We start from the raw sequence: 18,024 nt of genomic DNA, 5'->3' as shown, positions 1-18,024 counted from the left end.
CCATCCATAATCAAAGTTTACAGATAGGCAAAGAAAGAAAAATGCTGCTTGAGAACTTAGAGTTTGATTTAAGGCTATTTACCTTATATATTTTAAAATTTATGTTTTAATTGTTATAAAGTTTGAACTTTTTGAATCTCAGCATCTACTGCCAGTAAATAATTGTCTGACTCCCTCCTCCTATAATTTCCCATAACTGAAAAATACATATTAAAATAAAAACAATTCTTAACACGATTCTGTGCAACTGTGAACATTTAAATCAATAAAAATTCAAAAAAAATCTTACAAATAAACAATAGCATCTGTCTAAATTATACAAAAAATATAATTCTGACAAGGGCCTATTCATAGTTAAGTATACAGACACTCAGTGAAAAATGAGGTTGCTCTGTGGCCATATAAAGTGAGATGACAAGCACTGTGAATCACTGTCCCTATAGGAAACACCTCCTGAAGCATACAGCTCATGTTATGTCTCCCTCCCCTCCCTCAGGTGAAAGAGCAGCATCAGAGATTACTGGTGCTAATAATATAATGTTAGGTTTCAGAGTAGCAGTAGTGTTAGTCTGTATTCGCAAAAAGAAAAGGAGGACTTGTGGCACCTCAGAGACTAACCAATTCATTTGAGCATAAGCTTTCGTGAGCTACAGCTCACTTCCTCGGATGCATGAAGCCATAATGTTGAAGCCATGGGAGCGGTACACAACGGAGGGACGATTAGCAAAGCTGTAGAACGAAGCAGGGCTGGAAGCTCAGCCCACGTGTCCCCAAAGGCTAAGCAAGCCGCACAATGCTCCCCTTCCTTACCGACACGCAACCACTGGAGAGAAGGGGCAGCAGGAGGTTTTCAATGCACAAAACGCCCGGCCTGCCTAGCTCTGCGCCCCACGCGGACTTTAGCCGTGATTACTGAGTTTACACTGCACAGGGTCCGTCCACTGGCATCCGTGCTCGCAGCCAGGTGTGGGCGCAGCGCACACTCATCCCTCAACTATGCCCCGCTCCTTCCTGCCGCTGATAAGGGCAGGGAAAGCCAGGAGACAGGAAAGCCAGCCGCTTCAACGGCAGAGATTTGCCTGTCAGCCCCTTACCCCGCCCCCGGCCACAGCAGTTCGCACCCCCACCAGCCCGGCGTCCCAGCCCAGCGGCAGGCAGGCTACTCACAGCGAGACCTAGGTGGCCCCCAGCGCCTCCTTCCTCCGGCAGCCCCGAGCCCAGTGCCCCGCGAGGGAGCGCAATCAGCGCAGCCGCCCCCGTCTGACCCGCCGGGAAAGCGTCGCTCCGCCAGTTCCCGCGGCAGAGGCGCCAGCTGTGTGAGCGCTCCGGCCCGCCTGCAGCAGCAGCAGCAGCAGCAGCTCCGCCTCCTCGCGCCACTCCCTCCACGCGCTGCGCCGGCCGGGGCCCCCGGAGCTGCGGCAGGGCCCCAGGGCAATGCGGGCTGGGCGTGCCCGGGAAGCGGGGGCATTCAGCGCGCAGAGGAGCGGCTGCAAAGGCGTGGGCGGGTGACAACGGGCGCAGAACCTGAGCACGCAGGCCGGGATGCAAGGGACGCTCAGCGCCCAGCGGGTGAGACTCGGCAGCGCAGCCCAGGGCACCAGGGAAGAGGGCAAGGGGGGTTGAAGAACAGGACGGTAGAGAGGAGACAGCGGCTCAGAAGGGAGAGAGGGGGGAGCAGGACGGGAGCTCATCAAGGAGAAGAGGAATGCAAGGAGCCAACAATCGGCAATGCATAAAGACGGGGAGTTGGCACTACCAGCGCGTGTCTGAACAACTTGAGCGGCTGCTATAGCAGAGCCTATTCCCAGCTATCCAGGGCAAAAAGCCGCCCCGAGCAAAACCGACAAACTTTGATGCTGAGGGAAAAAAAGCTTAGAATCTAAAGTATCCAGTCGCGCCATCTACCTGTAGGGAGCTGCTCGCGTTATAAAACAGGGCTTAAAGACGGCAAAGTGGTTTTGTACAAAGCAAATGCCCAGGATGGGGGCGGGAGTGGATGCACTAAGCAGCATCGTGTTTGGTTAATTATCATAATTGTTGTTTGCCGATCAGCTATTTTACTTGACGTGCTGCAGGCACACTAGTTGGAAAGATCGTGTACAGATTCCAACTGGTTAGGGGGCGGAATAAGTAGGAGATCAGTGGTCTGTCCAGTAGTTTTTTTTAATGAGTGTATACTATGGAACGATTCTGGACCGGTGAAGAGGTGGCCTGAACAAGCTACTTGGCCTTCAACAATTGTAGCTTCTCAAAAAATATTTACTAGCCTCTGTACTAAAACATGCTTTAGTTAAAATCCTGTTACAAAGCATATTACTTAATTTCAGGCATAGAAACTTGGGCAATGAAGAAACCACAAGGCTACCTAGCAAGAACTTTAAGCCAAAAGAGGAGAAATGAATTTGCAGAAGTGAATGCAGTTCTACACAAAAAATATATCTATACACATTTTCCTTGTAGAGAATGTGGCATTGAGGGATGGAGAGGGAGTCAGCACTTAATAGAGGATAAATTAGTAAATTTGAAACCAAAGTTTGAGAGGCTTTGGATAGTCTGAATAAAGCAGAAAACAAGAGGAAAATGGAGAAGTCTTGATGAGATTAAATAAATAAAAAAAAACCCTCATCAAGACAACTCAAATATAAAGTTTTATTATGTTATGGTTACTATTACCAAGTGGTTCAGCTATATTTACCTCTTGGACCAGATCCTGTGCTCCACTTAGAACTAAATCAAGAATTGCCTCTCCTCTTGTGGGTTCTAGGACTAGGTGCTCCAAGAAGCAGTCATTTAAGGTGTCAAGAAACTTTGTCTCTGCTGTTACCACTCAAGATAGAAATCCTGGAGTCACTTTTGTCTCAGCCGCAGACAAAAAAGCAAACAGAATATTGGGAATCATTAGGAAAGGGATAGATAATAAGAGAGAATATAACATATTGCTGCTTTATAAATCCACGGCACGCCCACATCTTGAATACTGCGTGCAGATCTGGTCCCCCAGTCTCAAAAAAGATCTACTGGAACTGGAAAAGGGACAGAAAAGGGCAACAAAAATAATTAGGGGTATGGAACAGCTTCCATGTGAGGAGAGATTAGTAAGACTGGGACTTTTCAGGTTGGAAGGGATGACTAAGGGGGGATATGATAGAGGTCTATAAAATGACTGGTGTGGAGAAAGGAAATAGGGAAGTGTTATTTACTCCTCATAACACAAGAACGAGGGGTTACCAAATGAAATTAATGGGCAGCCGGTTTAAAACAAACAAAAGGAAGTATTTCTTCACACAACGCACACTCAACCTGTGGAACTCTTTGTCAGAGGATGTTGTGAAGGCCAAGACTATAACAGGATTAAAAAAAAAACTAGTTCATAAGTTCATAGATGATAGATCCGTCAATGGCTATTAGCCAGGATGGGCAGGGATGGTGTCCCTAGCCTCAGTTTGCCCAATGCTGGCATGGGTGACGGGATGGATCACTTGATGATTGCCTGTTCTGTTTATTCCCTCTGAAGCACCTGGCATTGGCCACTGTTGGAAGACAGGATACTGGGCTAGATGGACCTTTGGTCTGATCCAGTATGCCATTCTTATATGCTATATTATTCATACATTAAAAAGAGCTAAATTCAACCATAACTATCGAGTCATGATTGCATTTCCATAACATATTTGCATGAATAAAGAGTTCTGAGTTATTGAAAAGCACACTGGGTAGGGTTGCCAACTTTCTATTTGCACAAAACCGAACACCCTTGCACCGCCCCCTGTCCCACCCCTTCTCAGAGGCCCCACCCCCGCTCACTCCATCCCTCCTCCCTCTGTTGCTCGATCTCCTCACCTTCACTCACTCAGGGGGTTGGGGTGCGGAAGGGAGTGAGGGCTCTGGCTGGGGGTGCAGGCTCTGGAGTGGGGCTGGGGATGAGGGGTTTAGGGTGCAGGAGGGTGCTCTGGGCTGGGATCGAGGGGTTTGGAGGGAAGGATGGGTTCAGGTCTGGGGCAGAGGGTTGGGGCACAGGTGGGGGTGACGGGTGCAGGCTCCGGGCGGCGCTTACCTCAGGCAGCTCCCAGAGGCAGCGGCATGTCCCCCCCTCCGGCTCCAATACGGAAGTGCAGTCAGGTGGCTCTGTGCACTGCCTGGTCCACAGATGAAGCCCCATTGGCCACGGTTCCTGGCCAATGGGAGTTGCGGAGCTGGTGTCTGGGGCAGGGGCAGTGCCCAGAGCCCCCTGGCTGCCCCTACACCCAGGAGCTGGAGGGGGATATGCCGCTGCTTCCGAGAGTCTGCCTGAGGTAAGTGTCACCCGGAGTCTGCACCCCTTACCCCCTTCCTCTCCCTTGCCCCAGGGAGCCTGCCTTAGCCCCACTGCGCCACCAACTGGACTTTTAATGGCCCAGTCAGCAGCACCGACCGGAGCCACCTGGTCCCTTTTGGACTGGGCGTTCCGGTCAAAAACCGGACACCTGGCAATCTTAACTCTGAGTTACATTTTCAAATAGTGCGTGTTAAGCCCATAGTTGAGTTTGATTTGCAAGACTACATGTATAAAAACTTAGTAGTAGGCAAATCAATTGCACCTGTGAAAAAAAATTGCTATGTGCAATTATCTTGCATAAGTTCTTAATTATGACATGCAGTATTTGAAAATCTAGCTTTAATTTCTTACTGAAGTTTGAATTTGTTTTATGTCTAGATAAATAGATGCACATACACAAGAAAACTGTTGCTGGATTCTGAAATACAAGCCTTGTGTAAATTGTACTGAAATAAGAGAGCACCACAATTACACACACCGCTTACAAAACGCATAAAGGTTCTTGCTCTGAAGAGCTCATATTTTAACTCACATAAATATAATATGCAGGACAACAGCGTAAATGCAAGAAGACAGAAAAGGCCAAGATTTTCAGAAGTGGCTAGTGATTTTGGGTGCACAACTTGAGACACCATAGAGGGGACTAATTTACAGAAACTACTGAGTAACCATCTTCTGAAAATCAGGCCCCGTTAAGGTGTCTCACTGCATCCAAAAATCTAAGGACCCAAAATCAATAGTTATTTTTTAAAACCTGGGTCAAAGACAGCATTAGTGACAAGAAAACCACAGGAAATCTTACGTGTTTTTAGGATGGATTTGAGGATGGGTTGAAGATCACACTGCATAAGGAGTTGGAGGCTGTTCTAAGTGCATTGCAAGCATCTTTAAGGTGATGTTCTACTATGAAGACTATATAAAATTGCCACCTTCTTAAGCAACAGATCTACACTTTGTTCATATTCAGTGATATATGTTTACATTAATGACAAAAATACTCCCGTTAGCAATGCAGAGCCAATACAGCCAAGACCCCAAGTCTTCAGAGTACTTAAATGTGCTTATCTTGATTTCAGTGGGACTTAAGCACATGCTAAAGTGCTTTGCTGAATCCAGGACTAAGGGATCAAAGGGATTTTCAACTGAGTTAACTTAATATGACTGACAAACCCTCTTATAGCATGTCCACGCTTGGGAAAAAAGGTGTATTTTTACCAGGTATTAGCTAACGTGGTAGCTAACATGGTAAAATCCAAGTGTGGACAAGACAGTTATAGTTTTAACATATTAGCTGGTCGATGTAAACCCGAGGCTCTACCCTAAAAGTAAACAAATGGAATAAATTGCGAACACTAAATTTGACTTTTGCAGTTCTTTAAAATTCATTTATTTATGGCTTTATCAACAACAGGAAAATTTAGGTTTATGATGTCCATTTAACTTTATCTTAAACAATTTGCATTATTTAGCAGGAAGCATTTTTAGTTCAGGATAGGATGTTTGGGGTTTTTTGGATACCTTTAAATTACAAGTCACAGTGCTAACAGCATGTGGGAAATAGAAAACATCAGAATGGAATTCAGCAGCCACTGATAGAGTCACAGAAGTGACATTAGATAAATTATAGTGGAATGAGTTGTAACTGCTGTTCTCTGCTCCATTTGTTATAGTGATTGAGATTCAGCTGTTCAGCAACAGTAGTGCTGGGGTTTGTTGGGACTAAGCAATTACTGAAGCAGTGTGGAGACTCTACCGGAGAGTGCAAAAAATGACGTGGGAGGGATGCAAAAAGAAAAAAGATCTAGGAGAGTGCAACATAAATAAAATAAGAAATCAAATAGCCAGTATAATGAGGAAAGAATACTAAAAGGAAGAAACGTGGATAAAGTACAATGCAGAGAGAGGCACTGGAGAGTGACAGTGTTTGTGGGGTGTGGAGGAAACATGGAAAAGCTGATTTAAAACTAAATTAAAAAAAACAGAAAAGTGGGAAATATAAAAGACAACAAGAACTAGAAACCTGTACTGAACAATTTTTTTAAACCAACTACTGCACAAGCAACATTTATAAATTAAAATTAGAACAATTTTTTCCAGGTTTGGTTTAATTCTGTGCATTTGGTACCTTAATTTCACAGATTCATTATGGACAGTTTTCCTGGTGTTTTGTGCAGTGGTTTGCCTTTCACAAAGCAACCAGGGAGGAATATTATGCTGGAGAATTAGAAGGATTAATTATAAATCCCCCCCACCCCCAACAAAAATAGCAGGGGAATTTAGGGACAGGGGTTGTATACGATATTTTTAACCAATTATTTTAAATAGACTAGATTTCAGGTTGACAGTGTCTCTCTAAGATATGTAGAAGAAAAAAGCTCTAACTCCAACAATTCCATTACTAGACTCCCTTGTAGGTCCTCTTCTCCTTCCCTGCCACCCTCCATTTTGAGATTACACCAATCACCGTAAGGTCTAGGCACCACTATTTAGTGCACTAATTATTGAAATAGTAATTTCTTTGAACCCTGGAGACAGGCAATGCAGTTATAGTACTTGGGGAACTTGTAAACAAAATCGTTATTTTTCTGACCTACACTTTTAAAAATACATTCTGACAACATTTTTTTCAGAGAGAGTGAAGTGGACAAACTAGAAATGTTTTTCCAATTTTCATGTTTTTGATGCTCACTGACTTGTAAGTTTTTCAGTTTCTCTGTTTCCAGTACTTCGGGATGTTTTAGGCTAGAAACTGATATCTCCAACACACCAAAACATCTCCATTTCCCCATAAAATATTTTACCAGAAAAAGGACTTTTTAGCCTATGGAAAGGAGTTATAAAATGTGCATTGTAAAATGATCTATGTTGCAACACCACACAGAAGAATATAGGGCCTATGTACCGCTGAAATTAGATGTAAATCCCGCAGCATACATGTTTGATTGATTTTTGGAGGGAAACAGCAAATCTCAAGAAATCCAAACATGGGTCAAATTTCTACACTCTGTCCTAAGTGCCAGGCATAAAGTTCTACAGCTTGGAACACCCCAAAAAAGTAGCAAGGAAGAAGGGATCATGCACGTCAAAGAAACAGGACTTGGGGAATTTTTAAACTTCACTGAGCTGAGAAAGATTAAGTATTTCTACAAAGCAAAAAGTTTAGTACACATGAAGAAGTATGGACAAAAATTAAATAGATTCCCTCCTGTTCGATATAAGTGTTTAGGAAAGGCTGTTGGACACAAAACAGCAAGCACAGCAGAAAAAACATGTCTGTTCTCATCCCCAAAGTAAAGCATTTCCCCACACTGAAATCCTTATCCCCCATCTTGCCAACAACAGCTTTTGATTTTTTAAGGCAGACTTCCTGAATCAAATGGAGCGTTAAGCTTCAAACTGATTGAATGAATTTGAAAAAAATACATAGATTAACCATATCTTAACCCAAAGAAAGTTTAAAAAAAGAGAGAAAAGAAAGTATTGTTTGCCTTACCATGATGATGATAATCCTTTTTGTTTTTTTACAAAAGAACAAGCAGACTATGAGATATGAGATGCAGTTGCGTGTGCGTTAACAAAAAAAAAACTACTCCTCTATGATCCTCTCACACCTTAGTCCCCCTCCCCGGTTTTTCCCCCTTTCTCCTCAGAGTATCCAATTTAAAAAAGAAAGTAATATCTGATCCAAGCTCTTCTGATTGATAAGTCAAGTCATCTGGCAGGCAGAAAATGATATCTACATGAGGAGTTCAATTACAGTTGTGACACTTGGGTTTCTAAGGGTTAATTAAGGAGGTGAGTCCTTTAGTAGATGTAACATCAAAAACGGAAGAACCTGCTGTAAAAATTAAGGAGGCAGAGTTTGGCAGATGCCTAAATGCATTAATTAGCCTACACGACACAAGAATGCAGACATGCAATGCAAGGGAAAAAACCCACACATCTTTGTTCCCATAAACTTGATTCAAGTTTACTGATCTCCATTTAAGGTACGTATCCCTTTGTTCAGCAAGAGATTGGTCCAAACTGACATCTATATTTATTTAGCTCCTGAATAAATACATCACAGAAACATATTTTTCCATGGTCTAATGGAAATCACCACAAAGTATTTGAATTTAAAAAGAATACAGGAAGCAGCACGTATGTGTTCTATATTACTGTCCGCAGGTGTCTCATTCCTCTGTATTTTGTGAGATTACATTATCTTATCTCAAGTTCTTATAGCTAATTAAATAGCAATATCTAGAATTACAGCAGGAAGTCTAATTTAGTCCCTTTTTTTAAAAAATGGCATTTCCTGATGTAAGCAGAGTCAGGATGAGCTCCACCCTGACATCTGGTGGTGAGGTGTGGCAAGTTGTGGAAAAGAACTTCAGGGGCCAATCTCATTTGCATAGGCACACCCACCCCGCCTAGAATGAGGCCATAGCTGCCCAAATGGTCACTTTGGTTGCTGTGGGATCCCCAGTGTCTCTGTTATTGGGGCAGGAAGAATAAATTGTTATTACCCTGATTATGGGAATCAAGGACAGTGGAACTATAGTTGGCCTTTTGTTATGATGGAGGGACTCGCCATCAACTAAGTAGCACTCGCTAGGCAAGGGACATGGGTTCCAAAACTCTGTGAATTGAGAGAGGCTAGGACAGGTATTAATACTTGGTGGTATGGGCCCCCTGGTGAGGGCCTTACATGCTAATTGCACTTCCTCCTCTCTCTGCTGTGGCATATCAGAGCTAATTTTGATTCTATTAGGAGTCTAGTTACAGGCTGCTGAGCTGAATTCACTTTGGGCTGATAGTGCACCAGCACTGGGGCTCCCCAACTACAAGCTGAAATCACAAAAAAGCTAAACTTACTAAGAGCTGAAATCACTGAGTGTTGTGTTAGGTAGTGGGGGAGCCTGAAGATATATGGTGGAGCAGTTTGCGAGACGGCGAGCAGAGCAGCTTGTGGAGCAGAGCAGTTTGCGGGACGGCTGGCGGAGCAGAGCATTGCAGTTTGTGGGATGGTGAGCAGAGCAGCTTGTGGAGCAGAGCAGTTTGTCGGATGCCTAGAGCAGCTCATGGGGTGGCTGGCCATCAGCTTTGGACCATGTAAGGTGCCCCTTAAACCCCCCCCCCCCATCTCCACCCAGGTTGGGAGGTAAAACTCTGCAGATAAACTTTTGAACTCTGGGGCTGCCCTGACCAGGGACAGAGACTTTCGGGTCGTGGGACTTTGGGTGATTTGGGGTTGCTGGACTCAAGAACCAAAGGGAAAGGACATGCCCCCAATTTGCTTGGGGTGGGTTTTTTGCTCATGGGTTGTGTTATGCATCCTGTTGGTGGTGTTTCCCCAACATAATGCCACATTGTTTCTCTCTGTTATTAAAAGGCTTTTTGCTACACTCGGACTATGTGCTTGCGAGAGGGGAAGTATTGCCTCTTGGAGGCGCCCAGCGGGGGTGGTATATATTTGTCCCAGGTCACTGGGTAGGGGGCTCGAGCCGGTTTTGTATTGTGTTATGGAATGGAACCCCTAGATACTGAATCCGGCCCTTGTTGCTGCCAACTCTGACAGGCAGAAGGGTTAAATTTTGCGAGCAGAGCGGCTTGTGGAGCAGAGCGGCTTGCAGGACGAGCCCCCAAAAATGAATACTGTGGGTCAGTGCCTCATCACCTAGTCCAGCACCTTTATGTGAGTCAGAGGGCAGGAATGGGACAAAGTGGCCTTAAAAGCTTTGGTTCGGGCCACAAGAGGATTCCCCTGGAATAGGGTCTGTGGAAGACAGTGGTAACAAGCCCCCTGGGATTAGTGGCTAGGTTAAAGCCGTCATAGCTCCCTGTGTCTCTTGGTCTTGTAAGAGCATAAAGCCAATATATAAACCGAAAAGAGAACAGTGGATCAGATTAAGAAATTTCACAAGAGCTTACAACAGACAGCCGCATATGTGACATTTGGTTTGGAGACCAGCTTTGCAACATTTGAGATAGAACTAAATATATTCTTAATGGGTGTTAAAAACATTCACTAGGGTGAAGAATGAAAATATTCTGTCAAACTGTGAGTATTTAAAAATGAAATTAAGATGTTCTTATCCTCCACAGGAGTTCTAATTAAGGTTATCAAATATGTACATAATTTACCTATAACATTTGATTGTATAAAATCTTTTAATTGAAGTCTCTCTCCAGTTTGGCACTCAAAAATTAAAGCATCCACATTAGTGGCCACTTCTGAAAATTTGGGCCTTAACCTCTCAGCCTCTAAAAGCCCACTTGTAAAATGGGTTTAATAAATACTTATCCACCTAGGTAAATTCTTTGACAGCTACAGATGAAAAGTGCTAAGTGCAAAGAACTATTGTTTTTACAGTGAGTGTTATCCTGACTTTCAAATATAAAATGGACTCTCCAGTCATTTTTGTTAATTACAATATTATTAAGCATTTCTCCCAATTGTGAGTAGCACTATGCCAAATGTCAGTGTTCTCCTGTAATTCCCAGAGCACAGAAACTAATTGTTACAAAAATTATTGGATAGAAACGCTTATTCGTTAGGGTAAGTGTCACAATTATATTTCTGAAACCAACACTCACAGGAACAGAAGATGGGAATCACCTAGTGTATCACTTCCCCGGATACCCAGGGTTGTGACGCACCTCGCTACCACCTGCCCTTAGCAGGAGCAAGTCTTGTCTGTGCCTGCTGGGGGTCAGCTCCCCAACCCCACCACCCCTGGACACCACAAGCACTCCCCTCCAGGCCTACCCAGACCATTCTCTTACACTACAGGTTAGCGATAGACACACTCCAGCCCTCACGCCTTTCGAGTGTCTCCTTGGAGTGATCAGTCCCTGGTCCACTGGACACTCACAGAATTCCTAGCTTCACTACTCCCAAAGACACTGTAAATACTAGCTTATGGGTTTCCTTTCAGCTCACCGCTCCATTTAACACACAGCACTTACGCATGTATATAGTGAAAACAAGTAAAAGTTTATTTAAGAAATAGTAGAGATTTAAGTGATAGCAAGTAGAAATATTACAAACGAATAGTTTCATGTAAAATAAAATCATAACCATAAATCATAACAGAACCTAAACTTACTTAACTAGTTACTATCAAGTCTTAGTTTTGTTCATCGGCGTTTTTCAGCCATGTAGGCTGTGATCCCTTTCTCATGAAACAAAACACACACTCAGCTTGTCTCCTCAGTGAAGGATCCAAGGATTACCTGAGTATCCCCAAAAACCTATCCTTTTTACTCAAACAGGATATCCTCCTGCTGTTTGTTTTTTTTCCTGCAGCTTTCCCCTTGTGTGACATCTGGTTCAGCAATACAAATAGGTCTCCGCTATTTGTGTGGTGCACACAATACACACTTGACCAGATAGAGAGATAAGCATCTCCTACCCCATGTAAGACTCACTGGCTCTAGAATCTGGGCCTATAGAGCTGCAACCCAGCAGCAGCTGTAACCAGCTTGCACTTCACTACCCACAATCCACTGTAGACTTAGACCACAGGAAGTCTGCTTCAAGGGGTCTGACAGGCAGCAGCCTCATTGCTCCTGATTGCCTTCCTGCCCTATATAAATCCAAGGGGCATTCCAGGAAGTGTCCCAGCAATAATGTGGATCTCCTGGAGCTACTGTGACCATTCCTGCTCTTGAACTCATGGCTGTGACCTCCACTTGATCTGGACTTCACCTCCTGAGCTGGACCCTGAAACTTAACTCTGACCCTTGGTGTTGATTCTGGCCTGGAACCTGACTATGAACTCCTCTGCTACTCCCAGCTTCAGGTTTGATCCTGTGCTGACCCTTGGTCACGACTGCCCTTGTTAGGATCCTGACACCTCTGCCTGACCAGAACCTATCATCTTCTGCTGACCTGTCTTCACTTACATACTTTCAGAACAGTTCTCAGTATAGATATGTAACTCCTTAAACATCATCCATACATACATCTTGCAGTGATATTACATTGCCTCTATATAAATCCATGGTACACCCACATCTTGAATACTGCATGCAGATCTAGTTGCCCCATCTCAAAAAAGTTAGATTGGAACTGGAAAAGGTTCAGAAAAAGGCAACAAAAATTATTAGGCGTATGGAACAGCTTCCATGTGAGGAGAGATTAGTAAACTGGGACTTTTCAGGTTGGAAAAGATGACTAAAGGAAGATATGATAGAGGTCTATAAAATCATGACTGGTGTGGAGAAAGTAAATAGTGTTATTTACTCCTCATAACACAAGAACAAGGGGTCACCAAATGAAATTAATAGGCAGCAGGTTTAAAACAAACAAAAGGAAGTATTTCTTCATACAATGCACAGTCAAACTGTGGAACTCCTTGCCAGAGGCCAAGACTATAACAGGGTTAAAAAAGGAACTAGATAAGTTCATCCTTGATTAACTTATCTATCAATGGTCCAAGGATTATTAGCCAGGATGGCAGGGATGGTGTCCCTAGCCTCAGTTTGCCAGAAGCTGGGAATGGGCGACAGAGGATGGATCACTTGATGATTACCTGTTCTGTTCATTCCCTCTGAAGCACCTCGCATTGGCCACTGTTGGAAGACAGGATACTGGGCTGGATGGACCTTTGGTTTGACCCATTTTTATGTTTTGATGTAATGATCAGGATGACCAGTGTGTCAGTGGTTGTTGGTAGAGACCTCACATTTCACCCTTTGATGCACTACTATATAGTCCCAGAGGATCCCTAAAAACCCTTGTGCTCCCCTTATGCCCTCTGCCGGTTGACATAACTGGGTCCATAGGACACATCTCACCACAAAGAGACTTAGGCATTCTGATGCTCAACATTTCAACACCTAACTTTTAGTTCCCTAGAATTTTCTAGGAACAAATCACTGAAACAACACAGAGCCACACACTGCCTGTTAAGTGCCTAGGCTCCTTACATAATACACAGGGAGAGATAGGCACCTTAGAATCAGATCCACAAAAGCCAGAGGCCTAAGCAGTGTGCTGCCTAAGCCAGCCAATGGGAAATGCTGAGGAGAAGGATGTCATAAGCCCCGCCCCTCTCATGGAGATAGGCATCTCCCTACAGCCCAGACTTAGATGCCTATCTCTGCTACCGATCCGCAGCTGGAAACATCTCTCCTGAAGTCATATGGCTCAGATGCTTAAGCCATTTCGATGAGAATGAATTAAGTACTTCCTCACTCCACACCAAATGGCTGGAGGAGGAGGAGGTAGTAGTGCCTACCTCATAAGTCCTAGGCCAGGGGTTACAGCACTGACCTAGGATGCAAGGAATCCAGGTTCAATTTCCCCTCCCTCCCCCACTGTCTATTTTGAGAATATTTGAACAGGGTGTCTCCCACTCCTCTGGGGGGGGGGGGGGGCTCTTAACCACTGAGCAACAGGCTATTCTGATGTGGGGGTCTCTCTCTCTCATTTAAGTTGTTCTATTTTGGATAAATATTTAGTCATTAGGCCAGAGAGTGCATATGAGAATGATTCTGTAACCTGGTGGTTAGGGAACACATCCAGGAAGTGAGACCCAGGGTTCAGTGCCCCTGCTCCAAAGACACACTAATTATTTCTCGAAAGTGGAACAGGGAGCCTCACATCTGAATAGTCCATATAGACCATGCTTGGGGAACTCTCCTGAGAGGAATGGGGGGCCCCTTTTCAGATCTATTCTCCCTAGCAGACAGAGGGGGAAACTGAATTGGGGACTCCCACATCCCAGATGAGTGCTCTAACCATGTGGTTAAAAGTGGGTAGTGGCACCACCACTACCATGACAATTTTGAATAGGACCTGATCTGGTAGGTGACTTCTAAGCCTACATCAGGCCCAGCTGATGAGATAGACAAAGCAATGTTTATCTTCCCCCAGTTTGTGGTTCACACTGGAGCTTAGGTGGGAAATAGGTGTGTCACAGATCTTAGCAAGCACCGCTTTTTGGCTCACTAGCACAGTTATGAGGGGAATCCAGTCCTCTCTGCTCTGAATCACAGAGTTTCTTCAAGCTCCTAGAGCCTAAGCAGGCTGCAGCACTGGTTCCTCCCCTGGGGCTCTCTGGCACGTTTCCTAGGCACTGACTCTGTCTGTTACACTTCTTGGAAATGGGGCTCCTCAGCCCACCTGCTCTAGGAGCAGTGCCGACTCCCCAATATACTCCAGTTATTAAATAACACCTCTCTCCCAAACCTCCACCCCAAAGATGTGAAGCTACTGGTTTACAGTCTAACACACTCAGCATCACTCAGTAGAAGCAGTAAACACCAACATAATCTGCACAGTTTAACACCTTTATGCTCTTTCATACTTAATCATGTAAAGTACAGGAGATACAGACCCATACAAAACAATAAACACTAAATGCATGTCCCTGACTCAGTTTCCTCACCACTCCAGGGCATTCTTTGAGCTGGGGTCCAAGTCCCTTGGCTTGTCAAGAGTCCTTAGGCTGCCCAGGATCAGGAAAGTGCACAGGGCCCCCCTTTCCCCATGAGGCTGGTACTTGCTGGGTGACCTCTTCCTTCTGCAGCCCATCACCCAGCTTCTGTGACTTTGTCTCCAGCTCTACCCTACTACTTCCTGTCTACCTCCCATATTCTTGTGTGTTTCTTTATTTAAACTCTGACCAGTCATCTGCTCTCTTTTGTTTGAGTCCTGGTAGGTTTCCACTGGTCCTACCCCTTGCCCTCTCACTCCAGAGGAATCAGCAAAACTGTTTTTTCTAAAGATGCGGCCTTTTAAAATACATACATACATACATACATACATACACGTTTGATTTTCACAACTTTTGAGGCCTAAATGCCATCATTAATCTTAATTATTTCCCATCGTCCCTGTATATTTGATTCTTATTTATGCATTTTAAAGATGCAGTTTACAAGAAAGTGTGATGCAATTATTCTGATTAAAAAAAACTAGGTTTACACAGCAAAATGTATTATATTAAAGTCAAATCCTTGTCTAAGGACTGACTGTTGTACTTAAACTGATTTTAGGTGCCTCTATTTATCTGTCTAAATGTTGCCTGTCAAGATTTTGAAAATTATCTTAATGAACAAAACATGGGAGGAAAGTTTTTCCTGCATCCAAGAACTTTCTTTTGTTCAAATCTATCCCCATTTTGACCTCTTACTCAAAGAGTAATTTAGGAAATGCTTTGGCAAATGAGGACCAGAAAGAATGTCTTGGGGTATGTCTTGCACCGTGACACACAGTACATTTGTTTTAAAGAGAACTGAAAAAAGAGCACTCCAGTTTATAAAGCAATAATTCAGTTACCAAGTGAATAGAATAAGAAAGTAAAGATCAATTATTTTTTCATAACAAGAGACTGGACACTGGAAATCCAAAGCAATCCTTTCATTGTGATTATATTGCAACTAGAAAAGGAGTACTTGTGGCACCTTAGAAACTAACCAGTTTATTTGAGCATAAGCTTTCGTGAGCTACAGCTCACTTCATCGGATGCATAAAAGTGGAAAATGCAGTGAGGATGTTTTTATACACGCAGACCATGAAAAAATGGGTGTTTATCACTTCAAAAGGTTTTCTCTCCCCCCACCCTTGCAACTAAAGATACAAAGTGATAATTACGCGTGTTCCAATTGTGTTGTACATTGTGCAGTGTGCAAAGGGGAAGGATAAGGCAATATGCACTGCTATGAAGGACTGATGAGCAAAGTACATCAAAAGCTTTGTGCTGTTATCCTATCAGTTCTAAGGGTGCAGAGCGACATTGTGCACATGCTGAGCTACATGGTTCTGTAGCAAGGCAAAATGCAGCTATGATCACACCAAAAGAGAGCAAAGTCTGTTGCCAAAATCCTAAAACTCATTCAAATAAATTACGCAAGTGCAACTGGTACAAGAAATGCATAATGTAAAGCAGTCTCTGACTCTCTGCATAGGTCACTGCACAATCATAGCAACAGGGGCTGTGAAAAAGCAATTGATGCAAATGGCAAATTCACAGGATTCCACTCAGCACGAAAAAGAAAGGGCATGAATATACCCTCCAGGAAGAAGGGGAAAAGATGCTTGATATCATTATGAGGAAGAGTGTGCAGTAGCATGAGCAATGGCACTGTTGAAATGTTGACGTGCTGGTGTAATTGATTGACATATAGAGGCAATACAGCAGGATAAAAGGATGGCCATGGTTCACACCAGATAACCTAGCATATGTCACCGTCCTTTGTGAGTATTCCCATAACTCCTTGCAGAGCGTCCATACTGGCTCATAGGCAGCAAGTCTCTAACACTATCTGGACTTTGCTTGGGGCACGGAATGTCAGTTGTCTATTAATCCAAGGCTGATAACAATACACACTGTCACATGTATTACTCAGTTGCTTGCCTGAGCCATCTGGTAAAGAGTTGCATTTCCACATATGGGAACGCTTTCCTCTACTGGACTTTTTTCTACAGTTTGTTCACAGCATTACATATAACTGCACATTTGCAAACCCTAGTGCCAGATAATTTCTGGTGCTCTTATTCACTGAGGATGAAATTCAACCCTGTGCATTGGGCCAGCACAAAGGCTATGCAGTACTTAAGCCACAATTTCACAGTATGGGCCTTGTGGTGGTTCCCCTGTACCAGGAGTGAACTTTACCTCAGTATACAATTTTTTTGAGCTACTTGGAAGGACAGGGTCCAGAGTGAAACCTGCCTTAAGCAGCCAGCCATGGATCAGTAAATATGGGTTGGGTTTTAGTCAAAAGTTAAAAAACGCTACTAGAAGCCTGGGAATACTTCAAAGAGGTCATTCAGAATAGGGTTTGATTTCTTGAAGGGGATCTGTAGTGCAGGTCTCACTGGACATATTTTAAGCTTTTCTTACTCTTCTCAGTCATTCATTTTCTAATAAAAATGAAGCTTCCCTATACTTTTTCCATATCTCCATCTTTAATGCTAGAACTTAGGACACCTTTCCCTTACACAGATATGCAAGAAATGCATGGTAGCATTAAAAAAAGTATCGCCTCCCCATTTTTTGCATTGTTCTTATTGTTCCCTAGGACCTATGTTAGCTATCAACAGTAATACTAGGCATCTCTGACCAACTAGAGCTCACCAACTCAAAGCTGAGCTGCCACTAGAGAACAGCAGAAAAATGGAGAGTCACAGAGAAGTATTTAATGCTTCTATGAATCAGCCATAATAATCAAACATGGAGTAAAGAAATGGTATTTTGATGAAGTAGAAGAGATGAGGTTTTAGATGGCTTGGGAGGTAGACAAGATGGTGTTAAGGACACTGGGGCATGGCCACTAGGTAACTCGAGGGAATGGAAAACCACGAGTGTCGATGAAACCCCCTCGCACTAGGCCCAAGTGTCCTTGGGCCCCCCCGCCTGGAGGCACTCGCAGCAGTTATGCTGAGAATCTGCAACAATATGTTGCAAAGTCAAACTGCCTGAAACTAAACAAGGCCAAACAAAGCAAATATAAAAAAAAAAAAAGCTAAATAAAGCAGCTTTATGTATAATTTAACAAATACTACAAAACAAGGAAACTAGCTGGTACCTGGATTGGCTGGCTATATGAATACTTAGGGCAGCTTGCTATTAAATAAGTATGCTAAAAAAAAAAATGTATAAAAGCCTGTGTAACTTCCTGCTCTGGGTGCAAAATTTGAGATTCTATTCTCCCTGTACCTTTTTGCAGCTGCAAATAAACTTTTCTGCTTCTCCACTCCGTTGTAATTA

The 18,024-nt window shown here is 43.6% G+C and overlaps 1 protein-coding gene across 1 annotated transcript in view; it reads right to left on the bottom strand.

Annotated features, from left to right (window-relative positions):
* CRYBG1 (crystallin beta-gamma domain containing 1) overlaps window positions 1-18,024 on the bottom strand; it is a 145,698-nt gene that overhangs the window by 58,959 nt on the left and 68,715 nt on the right. The window lies entirely within an intron of this gene.

Source organism: Natator depressus, chromosome 3, assembly GCF_965152275.1.
Source record: "Natator depressus isolate rNatDep1 chromosome 3, rNatDep2.hap1, whole genome shotgun sequence".
NCBI lineage: Eukaryota > Metazoa > Chordata > Testudines > Cheloniidae > Natator > Natator depressus.
The sequence above is the reverse complement of the archived record's forward strand: the minus strand, read 5'-3'. Positions and strand labels throughout refer to the sequence as shown.